Below are 15,155 nucleotides of genomic sequence, written 5' to 3'. Positions count from 1 at the left end.
TCTCAAATAAATAAATAAAATCTTTTTAAAAATACAAATAGCAAAAATGAACTTTTGGGACTTCATCAAGATAAAAAGTTTCTGCACAGCAAAGGAGACAGTCAACAAAACTAAGAGGCAACCCATGGAATGGGAGAAGATATTTTCAAATGACATTACAGATAAAGGGCTGGCATCTGAGATCTATAAAGAACTTCTCAAAGTCAACACCCAAAACACAAATAATCCAGTCAAGAAATGGGCAGAAGACATGAACAGACACTTCTCCAAAGAAGACATACAAATGGCTAACAGACACATGAGAAAATGTTCATCATCATTAGCCATCAGGGAAATTCAAATCAAAACCACAATGAGATACCAGTTACAATGGCAAAAATTAAAAAGGTAGGAAACAACAAATGTTGGCAAGGATATGGAGAAAGGGGAACCCTCTTACACTGTTGGTGGGAATGCAAGCTGGTACAGCCACTCTGGAAAACAGTATGGAAGTTCCTCAAAAAGTTAAAAATAAAGCTACCCTATGACCCAGCAATTGCACTACTAGGTATTTACCCCAAAGATAGAGATGTAGGGAAAAGAAGGGGCACATGCACCCCAAAATGTTCATAGCAGCAATGTCCACAATAGCCAAACTGTGGAAGGAACTGAGATGCCCTTCAACAGATGAATGGATAAAGAAGTTGTGGTACATATATACAATGGAATATTACTCAGCCATCAGAAAGGATGAATACCCACCATTTGCATCGACATGGAAGGAACTGGAGGGGATTATGCTAAGTGAAATAAGTCAAGCAGAGAAAGACAATTATCATATGGTTTCATCATATGTGGAATATAAGGAATAGCACGGAGGACCATAGGGGAAGGGAGGGAAAACTGAAGGGGAAGAAATCAGAGAAGGAGACAAACCATGAGAGACTCTGGACTCCGAGAAACAAACTGAGGGTTGCAGAAGGGAAGAGGGTGGGGGATGTGGTGACTGGGGGATGGGTATTAAGGAGGGCACATGTTGTGATGAGCACTGGGTGTTTTACACAACTAATGAATCACTGAACACTACATCAAAAACTAATGATGTACTATGTGGTGGCTAACTAAACATAATAAAAAAGAAAAGAAAATCTTAAAAAAATAAAAAGACAAAAATAAATAAAAATTAGGATTCACAAAAAATAAAATAAAATAAAAAATAAAACTGCAACCTACATATATATAAATGTGTATATATATATATATATATATATATATATCCTACTTTCTCCAATTTAGGAAAGGAGGCAGGAAAATATAAAATTATTTTTTAAGTTTTTATTTTAATTCCAGTTAGTTAACATACAGTGTTCTATTAGTTTCAGGTGTACAATATAGTGATTCAACACTTCCATACATCACCTGGTGCTCATCACAAGAGCTCTCCTTAACCCCCATCACCTACTTCACCCATTCCCCCACCCATCTTCCCTCTGGTAACCATCAGTTTGTTCTCTTTAGTTAGGAGTCTGTTTCTCGGTTTTCCACTCTCTCTTTTTTTTCCCTTTGCTTATTTGTTTTGTTTCTTAAATTCCACATATGAGTGAAATATGGTCTTTGTCTTTCTCTGACTGACCTATTTCATTTGGCATAATACTGTCTAGCTCCATCCAAGTCATTGCAAATGGCAAGATTTCATTCTTTTTGATGGCTGAGTCATATTCCATTGTGTATAAATACACCACCTCTTCTTTATCCATTCATCAGTCAATGGACACTTGGGCTGCTTCCATAGTTTGGCTATTACAGATAATGCTGCTATAAATATTGGGGTGCATGTATCCCTTTGAATTAGTATATTTGTATTCTTTGGATAAATACCTAGTAGTACAATTGCTGGATCATAGGGTAGTTCCGTTTTTAACTTCTTGAGGAACTTCCATGATGTTTTCCACAGTGGCTGCACCAGTTTGCATTTCCACAAAAAGTGCAAGAGGGCTGCTTTTTCTCCACATCCTCACCAACACCCACATCCTCACCAACACTTGTTGTTTCTTATGTTTTTGATTTTGGCTATTCTGACAGGTATGAGGTGATGTTATATTGTAATTTTGATATGCATTTCCCTGATAAGTGATGTTGAGCATGTTTTCATGTGTCTATTGGCCATCTGTATGTCTTCTTTGGAAAAATGTTCATGTCTTCTACCCATTTTTAATTGGATTATTCATTTTTTGGGTGTTGAGTTTTATAAGTTCTTTATATATTTTGGATACTAACCCATTATCAGATATATCATCTGCAAATATCTTCTCCCATTCCATAGGTTGCCTTTTAGTTTTGTTGATTGTTTCCTTTGCTGTGCAGAAGCCTTTTATTTTGATGTAGTCCCAATAGTTTTTGTTTCCTTTTTGTTTCCCTTGCCTCAGGAGACATATCTAGAAAGAAGTTGCTATGGCCGATGTCAAAGAGGTTACTGCCTGTGTTCTCCTCTAGGATTTTTATGGTTTCAGGTCTCACATATAGGTCTTTAATCCATTTTGAATTTATTCTTGTGCATGGTGTAAGAAAGTGGTCCAGTTTCATTCTTCTGCATGTGGCTGTCCAATTTTCCCAAACCATTTGTTAAAGAGACTTGTCTTTTTCCCATTAGACATTCTTTCCTGCTTTGTCAAAAATTAATTCACCATATAGGTGTGAGTTCATTTCTGGGTTGCTATTCTGTTCCATTGATCTATGTCTATTTTTGTGCCGGTACCATACTGTTTTGAATACTATAGCTTTGTAATACTACTCAAAGTCTGGAGTTGTGATGCCTTCAGCTTTGTTTTTTGTGGGTTTTTTTCCTTTTCTTTTCTTTTTTTTCCCCCCAAGGCTGCTTTGGCTATTTGGATTCTTTGATCTAGTTCTGTGAAAAATGCTGTTGGTATTTTGATAGGGATTGCATTAAAAGTGTAGATTGCCTTGGGTAGTACAGACATTTTAACAATATTTGTTCTTCCAAACCTTGAGCATGGAATATCTTTCCATTTCTTTGTGTCCTCTTCAATTTCTTTCATAAGTGTCCTATAGTTTTCAGAGTACAGGTCTTTCATCTCTTTGGTTAGTTTTATCCTAGGTATCTTATGGTTTCTGGTGCAATTGTAAATGGGATTGATTCCTTGATTTCTATTTCTGCTGCTTCATTATTGGTGTATAGAAATGCAACAGATTTCTGTATGGTGATTTTATAGCCTGTGACGTTGCTGAATTCGTGTATCAGTTCTAGTAATTTCTGGTGGAGTCTTTCAGGTTTTCTATATAGAGCATCATGTCATCTGCAAATAGTGAAAGTTTGACTTCTTCCTTGCCAATTTGGATGCCTTTTATTTCTTTTTGTTGTCTGATTGCTGTGGTTGGGACTTCCAGTACTATGTTAAATAACAGTGATGAAAGTGGACATCACTGTCTTGCTCCTGACTATAGAGGAAAAGCTCTCAGTTTTTACTCATTGAGGATGATATTAGCTGTGGGTTTTTCATATATGGCCTTTATGATGTTGAGGAATGTTCCCTCCAACCGTACTTTGTTGAGAGTTTTTATCACGAATGGATGTTGTACTTTGTCAAATGCTTTTTCTGCATCTATTGCAAGTATCATATGATTTGCAGATATCAAACCACCCTTGCAGCTCAGAAATAAATCTCACTTGATTGTTGTGAATGATTCTTTTAATAGATTCAATTTGCAAGTATTTTATTGAGAACTTTTGCATCCATGTTCATCAGGGATATTGGCTTATAGTTCTCTTTTTTAGTGGTGTCTTCATCTAGTTTTGATATCAGGGTAATGCTGGCTTCATATAATGAGTTTGGAAGTTTTCCTTCTATTTTTCGTTTTTGGAATAGTTTGAGAAGAACAGGTATTAACTCTTCTTTAAATGTTTGGTAGAATTGTCCCTGGACTTCTGTTTGTTGGGAGTTTTTTGATTACTGATTCAATTTCTTTGGTGGTTATCAGTATGTTCAAGTTTTCTATCTTTTTCTGTTTCAGTTTTGATAGTTTATATGTTTCTAGGAATTTATCCGTTTCTTCTAGGTTATCCAATTTGTTCACATACAGTTTTTCATAATATTCTTATAATCATTTGTATTTCTGTGGTATTAGCTGTTATTTCTCCTGTCTCATTAGTGGTTTTATTAATTTGGGTCCTTTCTCTTTTCTTTTTGATAAGTCTGGCTAGAGGTTAATCAATTTTACTAATTTTTTCAAAGAACCAGCTCCTGCTTTCATTGATCTGTTCTACTGTATTTTTTTTAGTTTCTATATAATTTATTTCTGTTCTAATCTTTATTATTTTCTTCCTTCTGTTGGCTTTAGGCTTCATTTGTTCTTCTTTTGTAGTTCCTTTAGGTGTAAGGTTAGAGTGTTTGAGATTTTTTCTTACTGCTTGAGGTAGGCCTGTATTGCTATATACTTCCCTCTTTGGACTGCTTTTGCTGCATCCCATAGGTTTTGGACTGTTGTGTTTTCATTTTCATTTGTTTCCATGTATTTTTTTATTTCTTCTTTGATTTCCTGGTTGACCCATTTATTTTTAATAGCATGTTGTTTAATCTCTATGTATTTGTGGTCTTTCTAAATTTTTTCTTGTGGATAACTTCGAGTTTCATAGCATTGTGATCAGAAAAGGTGCATGGTATGATTTCAATCTTTTTGTATTTGTTGAAGCCTGTTTTGTGACCTAAAATGCAACCTATTCTGGAGAATGTTCCATGTGCACTTGAAAAGAATGTGTATTCTGCTGTTCTAGGATGGAATGTTCTGCATTTATCTGTTAAGTCCATCTGGTCCAGTGTGTCATTCAAAGCCATTGTTTCCATGTTTATTTTCTGTTTAGATGATCTGTTCATTAATGTAAGTGGGATATTAAAGTCCCCTACTATTATTGTGTTATTATCAATTAATTCCTTTATGTTTAATAATTGTTTTATATATCTGGGTGCTCCCATGTTGGGTATATAAATATTTACAATTGTTATATCTTCTTGTTGGAGTGTCCCCTTTATTATTATATAATGCCCTTCTTCATCTCTTGCTATAATCTGGGATAAAATCTAGTTTGTTTGATATAAGTATTGCCACTCCGGCTTTCTTTTGACATCCATTTGTGTGATAAATGTTTCTCCACCTCCTCACTTTCAATCTGTAGGTGTCTTTAGATCTAAAATGAGTCTCTTGTAGGCATATAGATGTGTCTTGTTTTTTTAATTCATTCTGCCACCCTGTGTCTTTTGACTGGAGCATTTAGTCCATTCACTTTCAAAGTAGTTATTGATACGTATTTATTGCCATTCTATTACTTGTTTTGTTGTTGTTTCTGGAGATTTTTGATCCTTTCTTTTTGTTGTCACTTTTTTTCCAATTTGGGCTTCTCTTGCTTTGTCAATTTATGTTTCTGGGTCCATGGGGTTTTACCTGTAGATGATAAGTAATGAAGGAACAATAACTTACACAATATCCCCCACTAACTATGACAGTGTCTGGCAGGAACTCAATATGTATGTATTATACAAATGAACTAGTGAGTTGGAATAAAATTTACTTTGTGTGCAGGGGTCCACTGGGAGGCTCTGAAATTAATGAAATGGTTTTCTGAATCCATATGTGAAGCAAGTATCATCAGAAGACTAAGAGTTAATGTTATGTATATGTGTGTGTACTTTTTTTCCAAATTCATATATGCATACATTTATTTTAAAAAGTATTTCCTGAATACTTGCTATGTGCCAGGCAACATATTGGATGTTAAATATAAAAAGGTATCCAAGATACAAGTAGATTTTGCCTCCATGAAATGAGGGAGATAGACAACAAGCAAATAAATACATAAATGGATAGTTATAAATTGTGATAAGAAAGTAACAGTGTTCCTTGAGAAAGCATAATAAGAAAGAGTAAATGAAGAATCTAATTTAGTTTGGGTGTGCAAAGAAGTACTTGCTAGGTAAATGACAGGTAATCTGAGACAGAAAGATGAGAAAAAACAGCCATGGGAAGAGCAGAAGAAAGAGATTTTCAGGAGAGGAACTGCACATACAAAGGCTCAAAGAGGAGTTAGGACTAGGAGTGCTCAGGAATCTGAAGAGAGCCAAGGAGACTGAAGCATAGAGGCTGAGGAAAAGACTGGCCCGCAATGAGCCTTGACAGGAGGCAGGGAGCTCATCAAGCAGAGCTTGAAAGCCATGCTCAGGAGTTTAGATTTTATTCTGAGTGTAATAAAAATCTATTAAAGAATTTGAATATACAAAAGTTATGTGATCCAATTATTTTTTTAAAAAAATCACTGGATTTTGATTAGAAATGGACTGGAGGGGCATCTAGGTGGCTCAGTCTGCCTTCGGTTCAGATCATGATCTCAGGGTCCTGGGATCCAGCCCTGCATTGGGCTCCCTGCTCGGCAGGGAGTCTGCTTCTCCATTTCCCTCTGCCCCTCCCCCTGCTCATGCTTGCTCTCACGTGCGCTCTCTCTCTCTCATAAATAATTAATCCTAAGAAAAAAAAGAAATGGATTGGAAAAGGGCAAGAGAAGAGACAGGCTTACTATAGTAGTGATGTGACTTGCACTAGAGTGGCAGCGGTGGAGATGAAGAGCACGTAAGTGGGTGGATGGACACAAGATCTACTTCAAAGGTAAAGCTGACAGGAAATCCACTTAAACAGTATTTTAATAAGATACATATTGCTTTAACAAAGATAGTTAATTCACCTTTTTGTCATTACATAAGTATTCGATCAATAATTATCATTCAAAGAGTCAAAATATTTTAAGACTAAAAGAGGTTCTCATGCTCAAAAAAGTTGAGAACACAGATAATCTTCACATTCCTTCTTACTCTAAGATAATCCAGTGCATAAATTAAGTCTTATTTAACCCACGATCTATTCCTGACTCCAGACCATCTCTCATTAGCTTTAAGAAGTCTGCACTACTACTAGCTCCATCTTACCTGCAGCAACAAGACAGAGTTCCTTCAAGCCACTGGGACTTCCAACGAAAGCTGAGGAACAGGTTTCTCCTAATCAAAACTGAGTTATATGCCAGGCTGAGGCCCCAACTAAATATTGGTCATTTACTCTAAAAATGCTCAGATTTCTTTCTGCCAAAGCCCTGATGCCCTAACTCACTTTTGACCAAGCTTTACAGTCACTGATTCTAAGAACTCATTAGAAACTTACACATTGCGTCCTTACCCCTGCGTTCCAGTCAGTCCCTGCCTGTTTTACCTTCTCTCTCTACCTGAGTTAGATTCCTTTATTCATCATTTTAACTATGTTCTTATTACTCCTCAGAGATCCCTTGTCCTAATGTCCTTGAGTTATATTTTAACTGGGCAAATTTTAACTCCATATTAATGCAACTACCTGCCTTCACTGTGTCTGCAGTTTTAACTTCCTTAATTTGTCACAGGCAGAGAACACATTAACAACTTCCTCCTCCTAGAAACAGACTCCTCTGACTGGTATAAATTACATTTTTAATTTCTCCTGCCTCATAAGGTACATTACCAGGCTCTCATCTTCTAGCAGTCCTTAAAGCATTAGAGCTCAATTTTACATTTGATCCAAGAAGGAGTAGCCACATTCCCCACCCCCAGCTCTTCACTTTTATAACTAAAAACCCCACACAACAAACACAACAAGCATAGGAAGACTCTGAATAATGGAAAGAAGAAAGTGGACTGCCTAAGGAACCTGGGGACTTAAGGAACAACATAATACTAACTTCCCTGGGTATTCTCCTTACATCTCATAGATCCAAGATAGGGCACTGGAGCAGAGTAGCCTATAATCCAGAACCACCAAAAAGCAAAGACAAAAAACAAAAAACAAAACAAAAAAATTTTAAAACTCCAAGAAAAACCTGCTCCCCTTAGCCAAAGGAAAGGGGAACAAGTGGTCTAACACAAAGGAACTCTTTTTGACAACACCCACCCTACTCTAACCAAACAACAGTGGAAAAACGCCCACCTGCCATGGTTTCACCAAGGCTGAGTAGGGGGCTAATATTCCACCCTCACTCTCAGTGGAAGCAGGCAATACTCCAGTTCCTCAACCAGGGTAATATGAAGGGGGCCCTGGGGAAAGCTGAGCCTCTGCACAGTGACCAGGAGGCTAATAGAGGCAGTCTGAGGCAAACGTAACAGTACTCTGCTTCCTTCCCTCCACCACACATGGTCCTATGTCCCCAGGACTCAGCAGGTTGCCAAGCTTTCACCATCATTTGAAAACTAGATTGAACAAGACTATGTAAGGCAGAGCTACTCAGAACATTGTTTCCTCCATCCCCTGGTAAATGGAGCAGAGTAGGGAGGTGAGTTTCAATTCCCACCCTTCAACATGGAAATGTGCTGGTAAATACAAAACTTCAATTCATTTCACCCCTTCTTGGTGTGAGCAGAGCCCAACAGGGAGCTAAGCTTCCACCCCTATTTAGTGGCAATAAGTGATATGTGATAGAGCTCCACTTCCACCCAAAAGATGTCAAGTAGTTGAGGGGGAAGGCTAACTTCCATCCCACTCATATTCAATGAGGTAATGAGGCAGCACTCCACTTCTGCTGGCATGGTGTAAGCAGGTTCAGAAAGAGGCTAAACACTGACTTTCACCAAGACCTGCACACTACAACTGAATGGAGGTAACTGCCTGCTAAAAAAGAAGATTAAATAGGACCTGGAGTTTCATAGTGTAATATCCAAACTAGGAAAATCGAGGATCATCACCAAGAACCAAGAAAATCACAACTTGAATGAGAAAAAACTTATGACTAAGTTATATGACTTATGTGACTAAGATGACAGAATTGCTGACAATGATTTCAAAGCACCAATCATAAGTATAGTTCAAAAACAAAACAAAACAAAAAAACCTAATGCATCTGTTAGCCATTTGTATGTGTTCTTTGGAGAAATGTCTGTTCATGTCTTCTGCCCATTTCTTGACTGGATTTTTTGGTTTTTTGGGTGTTGAGTTTGATAAGTTCTTTATAGATTTTGGATACTAACCCTTTATCAGACAAGTCACTTACAAATATCTTCTCCCATTCCATAGATTGCTTTTAGTATTGTTGACTATTTCCTTTGCTGTGCAAAAGCTTTTTATCCTGATGAAGTCCCAATAGTTCATTTTTGCTTTTGTTTCCCTTGCCTCGGGAGATGTGTCTAGCAAGAAGTTGCTGCAGCCAAGGTCAAAGAGGTTGCTGCCTGTGTTCTCCTCTAGGATTTTGATGGATCCCTGTCTCACATTTAGGTCTTTCATCCATTTTGAGTTTATTTTTGTGTATGGTGTAAGAAAGTAGTCCAGTTTCATTCTTCTGCATATGGCTGTCCATAGAATGAAGAATGCCTTTGATGGGCTTACTAGTAGATTGGACATGGCTGACAAAAGAATCTTTGAGCTTACAAATATATCAATAGAAACCTCCAAAACTAAAGAGAAAGGAAAGAGAGAAAGAGAGAGGGAGTGAGAACAAAGACTTAAAAAGACAGAATAGGATATCCAAGGACTGTGAACAACTTAAAAAAAAAAATGTGTAACATATGCGTAAGGAAATGCCAGAAGAAGAAAGAGAGAAAGAAATGGAAAAATATTTGAAACAGTAGGACTGAAAATTTCCTCCAAATAAATGACATATATCAAAACACAGATCCAGGAAGCTCAGAGAGCACTAAGTAGGATAAATGCAAAAAACAAAACAAAACAAAACAAACAAACAAACAAAAAAACACCACCACCACCAACAACAACAACCAAAAAATTGCACCAAGGCATACCACTTAAGATAGAAAATCAAAGATAAAGAAAAAAGTCCTGAAAGAAACCCAAGAAAAAAACACCTTACCTGTGGAGGAACAAAGATAAGAATTACATCCAACTTCTCCTCAGAAACCATGCAAACAAGAAGAAAGTGCAGAAAAATATTTGAAGTATTGAGAGACAAAAAGCACCAACCTAGAATTCTGTACCCTGTGAAATTATCCTTCAAAAGCGAAGGAAAAATAAAAACTTTCTCAGATAAACAAAAATTGAGGGAATCTGTTGCCAGTAGACCTGCTTTGTAAGAAATATTAAATAAGACCTTTAAGAGAAGGAAAATAATATAAGTCACAAATTCAGTTTTTCATAAGGAAGGGAAGAGCTTCAAAGAGAATAAGTGAAAGTAAAAAACTTATTTTTTATTCTTAATTGATATAATAAACAACAGTTTGCTCAAAATAGTAATAGCAGCAATGTATTCAATGATGTATGCTTACACGTATATATGCTCATATACAAGTGAAATGAATGACAGCAATGATGTAAGGGAAAGGAGAGAGAAATCAGAATTATTTTGTTATCATAAGTTACTCATACTATCCATGCACTGGCATAGTGTTTTTGAAAGTGGACGAGGATTAATTGTAAATTTATATTACAAACTCTAGGGCAACCATATAAAAAATTTTTTTTTCTGTTTTTTCTTTTTTTTATTATGTTAATCACCATACATTACATCATTAGTTTTTGATGTAGTGTTCCATAATTCATTGTTTGTGTATAACACCCAGTGCTCCATGCAGAACGTGCCCTCTTTAATACCCATAAAAAAGAAGTATAATGGATATGCTAAGAAAGGAGAGAGAATAAAATAATATAAAATACTCCATTAAAATCACAAGTGGCAGACCAAAAAAAAAGTGAAAGACAAAAATAGGAACATAAAACAATAGCAAATATGGTGGATATTAATCCAACTATATCAATAATCACTATGAATGTCAGTAGTTTAAATACATCAATTAAAACACAGAGATTGTCAGAATGAATCAAAATATAAGATCTAACTGTACGTTGTCTACAATAAACCCACTTTAAATTTTTTTTAAGTTTTATTTATTTAAGTAATCTCTACACCCAACATGGGGCTTCCCTAAGATCAAGTCACATGCTCCTCTGACTGAGCCAGCCAGGCACCCCTAAACCCACTTTAAATATAAAGACATATAGACCAAAAGTAAATGGATGGAGAAAGATATACCCCACTAACACTAATCAAAAGAAAGCAGGAGTAGCTATATTAATTTCAAACAGAACAGACTTCAAGGAAAGTTATCAGAGATAGACAGGCATTACTACATTATAATAAAGGGATCAATGATCCAAGAAGACATAACAATCCTTAGTATGCAGGTGCATAATCACAGAGAATCAAATTATGTGAGGTAAAAGCTGATAGAACTACAGAGAAGAATAGATAAATCTATCCTCCTACTTGGAGACTTCAATACCCCTCTATCAGGAATGGACAGTTCCAGAAGGCAGAAAACCAGTCAGGATATCATTTAAGTCCACAGCACCTTCAACCAACTGGATGTAATTGACAATTATAGACTGCTTTTGTAAAAACAACAGAATACACATTCTTCTCAGGCTCACATGGAACATTCACCAAGATAGACCACATTCTGGACCACACAACACACCTTAACAAACTTAAAAGAATAGGGAATCACACAATTTCTGATCTTAAGCCACAATGGAATTAAACTAGAAATGAATAACAGAAAGATAACTGGAAAATTCCAAAATACATGGAGTTTAAACATACTTCTGAATAACCTATGGCTCAAATGATAAATTGGACCTCATCAAAATTAAAAACAACTGCTTTATAAAAGACTCTCTGAATAGAGTTTAAAGACAAGTTATAGACTGGGAAAAGTATGTGCAAACCTCCTAGCTGACAAAGGACTTATATCTAGACTGGATACATACTCTCAGACTCAACAGTTAATAAAACAATCTAATTAGAAAATAGGCAAAAGACAAGAACAAACACTTCACTAAAAAGAATATCTATATGGTAAACAGGCACATGAAAAGATATTTGACATCATTAGTCACTAGGAAAATGAACATTAAAATTTAAATAAGGTATTACTATATACCTAACAGAACGGCTAATATGAAAAATAGTGAACTTTGGTGACAACACTAAAGGCTGACAGAAATAGAGAAAATAGTTCACTCACACATTGTTGGTGGGAATCTAAAATGGTACAGCCAATCTGGAAAACAATTTGGCAGTATGGTATAAAACTAAACATACAATTATCATACCACCAGAAATTGCATTCTTGGACATGTATCCCAGACAAACAAAAACTTACTATCACACAAAAACGTAGCAGCTTTATTTGTAAAAGCCAAAACCTGAAAACCACCCAAATGTGCTTCAGGGGGTGAATGGTTAAACAAACCAGCATGCATCCATATCCCAGAATAACAGTATAAAAAGAATAAACTGTTGATATACACACAACTTGGACAAATCCCAAGGGAATTATGCTGAGTGAAAAGAGCCAATCCTAAAATATAACATACTGTATATTCCATTTCTGTAACAGTCTTGCAACAACAACATTACAGGAATGGAGAACACATTAGTAGTTGCCATGGCTTAGGGAAGGGGCAAGGTGTGGAGGAGGGAGAATGTAATGGTGTGTCCATAGAAGGGCAACAGGAGGGACTTTGCAGTGATGGACTGTTCTGTGTCTTCAAAGTAGTGATGGATGCATAGACCTACACATGTGAAATTGCATAGATTTAAATACACACACATGTAAAAATGAGGAAAGCCAAATAAACTGAATCGTAACAATGTCAGTTTCATGGTTTGCTATCTTTTCGTGCCATAGTTATGCAAGATGTTACCATGGTGGAAACCAAACGAAGGGTACGTGGTACTCTACACATTTCTTGCAACTTCCTATATATGTATAATTATTTCAAAATAAGAATTTTAAACAAAATAAGGCAGTTAGAATTCTTCATAGTTCTGTCTTTTACACATTTCCATAAACTCTTTTCAAATAATCTTTTCTACTCATTCCCATGAATTCAAATCCTGTCAAAATTCCCAAAGTCCAAAATCTGCATCCCAGCTCAGACTCGGGTCATGAGTTCCTGACCTTTATATTCACATGGACATCTCCATTTGATGTCTCAAAAGTACTTGCAACTCAGTAAGTCAAAAAAGTAACCTGTCTCCTTCCCCAAATACCTCCTTGTCCAGTGTCCCTGATTTCCGTAAATTGTACTACCATTCACCCAACCAGAAATCTGGATAACAGCCTTTACTTTTTCCTACCCCTCATTCCTCACATTCAACTGATCTCACTATTACCTCTGGTATCCTTTTCCTTTATTTCAGACTCACTGCCACCATCCTAGTCCACTCTGTTGCCCGGAGAGTTGCAACAGTCTCTTAAATTTCTCTCCAGATCTTTCCCACCCATAACCCATATCTCTACCCAAAACCAGTCTCCCTACTAAAGTCATGTGAAGGTTTCTAAATCCTAAGTGTGGTAATATAACTCGGATATTTAAAACTCTTTAAAGGATTCCTATTACATCCAGGATCATTTCTAAAATTAAGGCTATTAGACCCTCTACTATGTGACTCTTAATCTACTTCCTTCCTCTGTGCTCCAGCCACACAGATGGTCTTTTAGTTAACATGTCACACCTCATGACCTTCACACTTACTGAAACGACCTGCACCTCTGTCTGAAACGACCTATCCACCCCCACCCCCCCACCCCACTTAACTTGGTTAACTCCACTCAGTCTAATATAGGTTTAGGAAGCATTGATGTCCTTAAAAGACAGACATTTTTCTCATGTTGCACATATGGAAACTGAGGCTCAGAGAGGTTAGGGTATTTGTCCCAGGCCATATAACTGGGTAGAAGAGCATAATTGCCTAATTACAGAGCCATACCAACTTCATTATGGGCAAGTTACTTAATTACTCTGTCTTAGTTTCCTCATCAGAAAAAATGAGGACAATAATAATACTTATCTCACAAAGTTGTTATAAGAATCAAATGAGTTAATATGAAGAGAGCAGTGTTTGTTATAAAAGCACTATATAGTTATGTGCTTTCATGGTGGCAGTGGTGATGGTGATTATTCTTATTATTGCACATTACATTTTAAAGCCCAAGAGCAAAATAAACCCTTTCCTTTTGACCCTTACAGCAGGACACCTGCTTTTTTGTTTTCTATGTCTTTAACACATTCCTATGCCCCCTTCCAGGCTCCTATCTCCAACCTCCCTTCTGGCACACCTCCATGTTTGAGTCCAAGAACTTTATAAGACATTGGGAGGAGGTTTGAGCCCACAATAGAAAGTTTTAGTTAGGTCCTACCAATGACTGAGCCTGTACAGAAAATGAGTAATGTATCACCCATTTCCCAAACTTTGACATCCTTCATCCACCGGCTCTCCCTCCCCAACACAGCGCCACAGCCTCACCCCCCAACAGAGTCCTAATAAACTTGACAAAGAGTTACCTTCAGTCACTCACCAGTCACCATCAGCAAGGTTAATAGAATACAATTCATGTTGATGCCTGAATCCTGTGCTGAGGATAAGGATGTAGTGGAAATTAAGAGGCACCAAGAAAGCACAGAATTTGTATCCTGCTTGGGGTTTCTGGACAGAAGGTACAGCTGGAAGCACTGAGGATAAGGAGTCTACAAAAGTCTGTCATCTAGCGGTATCTCCTTCCACTCTCTATCCTCGGTGTGAAAGCGGTTCACCAGTCACAGCCGCCCACCTGTCGGTAGGCACGGAGATCTTCTCAGTCTAACTGAAGCCTGCCCTATGGGAAGATGAGGTCCATGGGTCTGAACTTTATCTACCTCCTCTAGGGAAAAGAATTCCAAAGCAGGAGTCAAGTAAACCTTCTGTGGAGTTCAAAGTCATCCCAAGTTCCTCCCCTAGCCTCTCAGTTCTTTTCACCAGTTCCTTCCCCACAATGTGTGCCTAGCACCCCTCCCTCTACATGTCCCATTGACGCCCTTCCTTTCTGGGCTACTCTGATGAAGCAGGGCTGTGTCCCACCCTCCTGTGTGACACTGCCCCCTCCCTTTTATGCAGGTAGTGCTAGCCCACCCGTCCTCAGGACTGCTTCACGTACAGGTCCTGTCTCACAACTACAAATACCATTTGAACAAAAGTTCCCAACCAATACCAACATGAGTGGCTCTTGTCAGAGCTCCAAATCTGTTCTTACTACACTGCCCTCCTGTATGCAGTTCTCTCTCTCTCTCTCTCTCTCTCTCTCTCTCATTCTATCCTTTCTCTGTAGCTG

This window comes from Halichoerus grypus, chromosome 12 (genome assembly GCF_964656455.1).
Source record: "Halichoerus grypus chromosome 12, mHalGry1.hap1.1, whole genome shotgun sequence".
In the NCBI taxonomy this organism is placed as follows: domain Eukaryota; kingdom Metazoa; phylum Chordata; class Mammalia; order Carnivora; family Phocidae; genus Halichoerus; species Halichoerus grypus.
The sequence above is the reverse complement of the archived record's forward strand: the minus strand, read 5'-3'. Positions refer to the sequence as shown.